This window comes from Schistocerca gregaria, unplaced genomic scaffold (assembly GCF_023897955.1).
Source record: "Schistocerca gregaria isolate iqSchGreg1 unplaced genomic scaffold, iqSchGreg1.2 ptg001287l, whole genome shotgun sequence".
Classification (NCBI taxonomy): domain Eukaryota; kingdom Metazoa; phylum Arthropoda; class Insecta; order Orthoptera; family Acrididae; genus Schistocerca; species Schistocerca gregaria.
Window position 1 is genome coordinate 50,001 of NW_026062599.1, and position 5,000 is coordinate 55,000.

The window sequence follows — 5,000 nt, forward strand, 5'->3', positions numbered from 1 at the left end:
ACTCAATTTGTCCCTTAACCTAACCCACGTTGTCCCTTAACCTAACTCAATTTGTCCCTTAACCTAACCCACGTTGTCCCTTAACCTAACCCACGTTGTCCCTTAACCTAACCCACGTTGTCCCTTAACCTAACCCACGTTGTCCCTTAACCTAACCCACGTTGTCCCTTAACCTAACCCACGTTGTCCCTTAACCTAACCCACGTTGTCCCTTAACCTAACCCACGTTGTCCCTTAACCTAACCCACGTTGTCCCTTAACCTAACCCACGTTGTCCCTTAACCTAACCCACGTTGTCCCTTAACCTAACCCACGTTGTCCCTTTGCCTAACATAGTTCACTGCTCGGAATCTCTGGTGTCGTTGTTATCCTCATGTAGATGTCTTGCGAGTGTTGCTTACTTTCCACATATTCCCGCTATCCACTGTCAATTGTACTGCAATAGGACTATATCGCCGCCCCCCCCCCCCCCTCTGTCCCCCTCTTTGTGTCTCTGTCCTCTCAAGCTGGTCGGTCTGGCGTTTGAGTGTTAAATGAGCCTCGCAGCTGTTCAGTTGCATTCAGATGTCGACGCCCTCAGTGTACGTCGTGGTATGGTCTGTGTCCATTGTCCGCTGATGTCGTACGCGTAACCCACACGCTGTACCGATCATCGGTCGTTACGTACATAGTGAAGTAGTGTGATACGTGTGACCGTACGCTGGCTGTGCCCAACGGTGTCGAATCTCAATTTCCATATGTTGTGCTCGATGCTACTTGTCTCGTCTCCCAATAACAGCTAGGTTGCACTGTGGTACGCCGTAGAGGCGTGTGGGAGGAACGTACGAACGCATTGTATGTCACCCTGGGTCGCTGGGGGTGGTGGTGCGGTGAGTCAGGTCAGGTCAGGTCAGGTCAGGTCAGGTCAGCGTGAGCCGTCTGATGTAGTGACGCGTGTATTCCGACTTTGTCGTATTGCCTCACACAAAGTGCTACCCTGGTGGACCGCGTTCCATATCTGGGACATGCCGCAGATGCCGGTTGACAGTGGATCGCGGAAGGGACATCGCATACGTGCGCGGGCCACCTTCCACGTGTTCTCTTCTGCACATGTCGCAGTGTGTATGTGGTCTGATGTAGCGTGTCGTGACACATGACATCCTGGCATGCAAGAATTGTTGAATTCGCAAATGTAGGTGGACATCTACGTTTACTGCCCAAGATACGCAAATGAACTGGAAATCCGTTGTTGAGCGGTTGTTCACGCTGGAGGTGAATCTGTGATGGCGACGATCGGTACAGCTATTAACCGGTTGTTTCAGCGGTACCCGCCACATCCACACACGTGACTAGGTCCATGTGGGTATGAAGCGATACGCGGCGGTGGCTTGGTGGGACTGTTCCCGGCCGGTGAAGGGGGGCCGCCCGGCGTGTTGGCCGCGCGCTGCGTGGGCGCACGCGCAACAGGCGGCTGGTGGGGGGCGCCGAGTGGCAGGAGCGCCAGCCGACGGGCCCGGCAGGCGGTGCAGCTACGCTGCGGCGCACCCTGCACGCGGCGCCTGGCGGCCAAAGTTGGTTCAGCCGAGCCCGGTGCGAAGCGCGGTGGACATCTGCAGTGTGCTGGTCTGATTGAGGACTGTGTGCGTTGAGGATGCGCCGCCGCCTGGCACTCGGCGCCGCGACGCCGTCTGCTGCTCGGTCGCCCCAGCGGTTCTCGCAGGTGGTTTGTATCGCAGTTGTGCGGACGTGTTGGCGCGTGCGCTGTGCTGGGAGAGTTCGCTTCTGCACCCAAGTGGGGCTTTGCCCTTGTGTGGCGCTGGCGTTGGAGCTGCCGGTCACCATAGGTGGCGCGTGTTGTCTCCCGCCGGCAATGCCACGACAGCACGCTCCCGGGCCTCTGTCGGCAGCGGCAAGCTCAGTTGGGAGCAAGGGTGTTCGCACTAAAACCGTCTACTCGCCTAACTCCGGGCGATTGCGCCTCTCTCGAAACCGACCAAGTACCTAGGACGGCGCTGCGCGCCGCCGGGACCTGAGAGGGTTTCGAGGTGTATCGTGCAGGGGAGCTCGGCCTCCTCCTGTTTGCAGAATAATTGAGCGGACGCTTGCGTGTTCGCGCGGGCCCCCGGGACACACTCCCGGGCGGCCGGCTGCTCAGCTCTAGTTGACGCAGCTCCCTGGTTGATCCTGCCAGTAGTCATATGCTTGTCTCAAAGATTAAGCCATGCATGTCTCAGTACAAGCCGCATTAAGGTGAAACCGCGAATGGCTCATTAAATCAGTTATGGTTCCTTAGATCGTACCCACGTTACTTGGATAACTGTGGTAATTCTAGAGCTAATACATGCAAACAGAGTCCCGACCAGAGATGGAAGGGACGCTTTTATTAGATCAAAACCAATCGGATTGGCTTGTCTGGTCCGTTTGCCTTGGTGACTCTGAATAACTTTGGGCTGATCGCACGGTCCTCGTACCGGCGACGCATCTTTCAAATGTCTGCCTTATCAACTGTCGATGGTAGGTTCTGCGCCTACCATGGTTGTAACGGGTAACGGGGAATCAGGGTTCGATTCCGGAGAGGGAGCCTGAGAAACGGCTACCACATCCAAGGAAGGCAGCAGGCGCGCAAATTACCCACTCCCGGCACGGGGAGGTAGTGACGAAAAATAACGATACGGGACTCATCCGAGGCCCCGTAATCGGAATGAGTACACTTTAAATCCTTTAACGAGTATCTATTGGAGGGCAAGTCTGGTGCCAGCAGCCGCGGTAATTCCAGCTCCAATAGCGTATATTAAAGTTGTTGCGGTTAAAAAGCTCGTAGTTGGATTTGTGTCCCACGCTGTTGGTTCACCGCCCGTCGGTGTTTAACTGGCATGTATCGTGGGACGTCCTGCCGGTGGGGCGAGCCGAAGGGGTGCTTTCGCGTCCCGAGGCGGACCCCGTTTAAATCCTACCAGGGTGCTCTTTGTTGAGTGTCTCGGTGGGCCGGCACGTTTACTTTGAACAAATTAGAGTGCTTAAAGCAGGCAAGCCCGCCTGAATACTGTGTGCATGGAATAATGGAATAGGACCTCGGTTCTATTTTGTTGGTTTTCGGAACCCGAGGTAATGATTAATAGGGACAGGCGGGGGCATTCGTATTGCGACGTTAGAGGTGAAATTCTTGGATCGTCGCAAGACGAACAGAAGCGAAAGCATTTGCCAAGTATGTTTTCATTAATCAAGAACGAAAGTTAGAGGTTCGAAGGCGATCAGATACCGCCCTAGTTCTAACCATAAACGATGCCAGCCAGCGATCCGCCGCAGTTCCTCCGATGACTCGGCGGGCAGCCTCCGGGAAACCAAAGCTTTTGGGTTCCGGGGGAAGTATGGTTGCAAAGCTGAAACTTAAAGGAATTGACGGAAGGGCACCACCAGGAGTGGAGCCTGCGGCTTAATTTGACTCAACACGGGAAACCTCACCAGGCCCGGACACCGGAAGGATTGACAGATTGATAGCTCTTTCTTGATTCGGTGGGTGGTGGTGCATGGCCGTTCTTAGTTGGTGGAGCGATTTGTCTGGTTAATTCCGATAACGAACGAGACTCTAGCCTGCTAACTAGTCGCGTGACATCCTTCGTGCTGTCAGCGATTACTTTTCTTCTTAGAGGGACAGGCGGCTTCTAGCCGCACGAGATTGAGCAATAACAGGTCTGTGATGCCCTTAGATGTTCTGGGCCGCACGCGCGCTACACTGAAGGAATCAGCGTGTCTTCCTAGGCCGAAAGGTCGGGGTAACCCGCTGAACCTCCTTCGTGCTAGGGATTGGGGCTTGCAATTGTTCCCCATGAACGAGGAATTCCCAGTAAGCGCGAGTCATAAGCTCGCGTTGATTACGTCCCTGCCCTTTGTACACACCGCCCGTCGCTACTACCGATTGAATGATTTAGTGAGGTCTTCGGACTGGTACGCGGCATCGACTCTGTCGTTGCCGATGCTACCGGAAAGATGACCAAACTTGATCATTTAGAGGAAGTAAAAGTCGTAACAAGGTTTCCGTAGGTGAACCTGCGGAAGGATCATTACCGACTAGACTGCATGTCTTTCGATGTGCGTGTCGTGTCGCGCAACACGCTACCTGTACGGCAGTGGCCGTGCGCCGCGTGCGGAACCACGCGTGCCTCTCAAAACTAGCGGAAGTGTTGTTGTTGTGTGGTACGAGCGCTGAAGCTCTGGAGCGGCTGGCCTGCGGTACCTGGCGCCTGGCGCCGGTTTTGAATGACGTTCGCCCGAGTGCCTGTCCGCTCCGGTGTGGAGCCGTACGACGCCCATCGGCTGTGAGGCCGTTGGACACAAAAAAATAGTGGAACAGGGGCCGTCAGACGCCTCAGTCCCGCAAATGCTACTGTCTTGAAAGAGACAGTGGGAGACTGAAAAGGAAAAGATCACCCAGGACGGTGGATCACTCGGCTCGTGGGTCGATGAAGAACGCAGCAAATTGCGCGTCGACATGTGAACTGCAGGACACATGAACATCGACGTTTCGAACGCACATTGCGGTCCATGGATTCCGTTCCCGGGCCACGTCTGGCTGAGGGTCGGCTACGTATACTGAAGCGCGCGGCGTTTGTCCCGCTTCGGAGACGTGGGAGTGTCGTGGTCGCCTGTGTGGCCGGCCGCGTCTCCTTAAACGTGCGATGCGCGCCCGTCGCCTGGCGGTTCGCATACCGGTACTTTCTCGGTAGCGTGCACAGCCGGCTGGCGGTGTGGCGTGCGACACCTCGTACAACGACCTCAGAGCAGGCGAGACTACCCGCTGAATTTAAGCATATTACTAAGCGGAGGAAAAGAAACTAACAAGGATTCCCCCAGTAGCGGCGAGCGAACAGGGAAGAGTCCAGCACCGAACCCCGCAGGCTGCCGCCTGTCGTGGCATGTGGTGTTTGGGAGGGTCCACTACCCCGACGCCTCGCGCCGAGCCCAAGTCCAACTTGAATGAGGCCACGGCCCGTAGAGGGTGCCAGGCCCGTAGCGGCCGGTGC

The 5,000-nt window shown here is 55.9% G+C and overlaps 3 non-coding genes across 3 annotated transcripts in view; all 3 read left to right on the forward strand.

Moving 5' to 3' along the window:
- Positions 1–2,150: 2,150 nt before the first annotated feature.
- LOC126330424 (small subunit ribosomal RNA) lies at positions 2,151–4,043 on the forward strand. Its single transcript, XR_007562880.1, has one exon. It is a non-coding gene; the product is annotated as a small subunit ribosomal RNA (ribosomal RNA).
- Positions 4,044–4,404: 361 nt separating this feature from the next.
- LOC126330433 (5.8S ribosomal RNA) lies at positions 4,405–4,559 on the forward strand. The gene has a single exon (XR_007562889.1). It is a non-coding gene; the product is annotated as a 5.8S ribosomal RNA (ribosomal RNA).
- A 188-nt stretch (positions 4,560–4,747) lies between these two features.
- Positions 4,748–5,000, forward strand: part of LOC126330428 (large subunit ribosomal RNA) — a 4,222-nt gene continuing 3,969 nt past the window's right edge. The window contains exon 1 of the ribosomal RNA XR_007562884.1: positions 4,748–5,000. This exon is cut by the window's right edge and continues 3,969 nt beyond it. This is a non-coding gene — a ribosomal RNA (large subunit ribosomal RNA).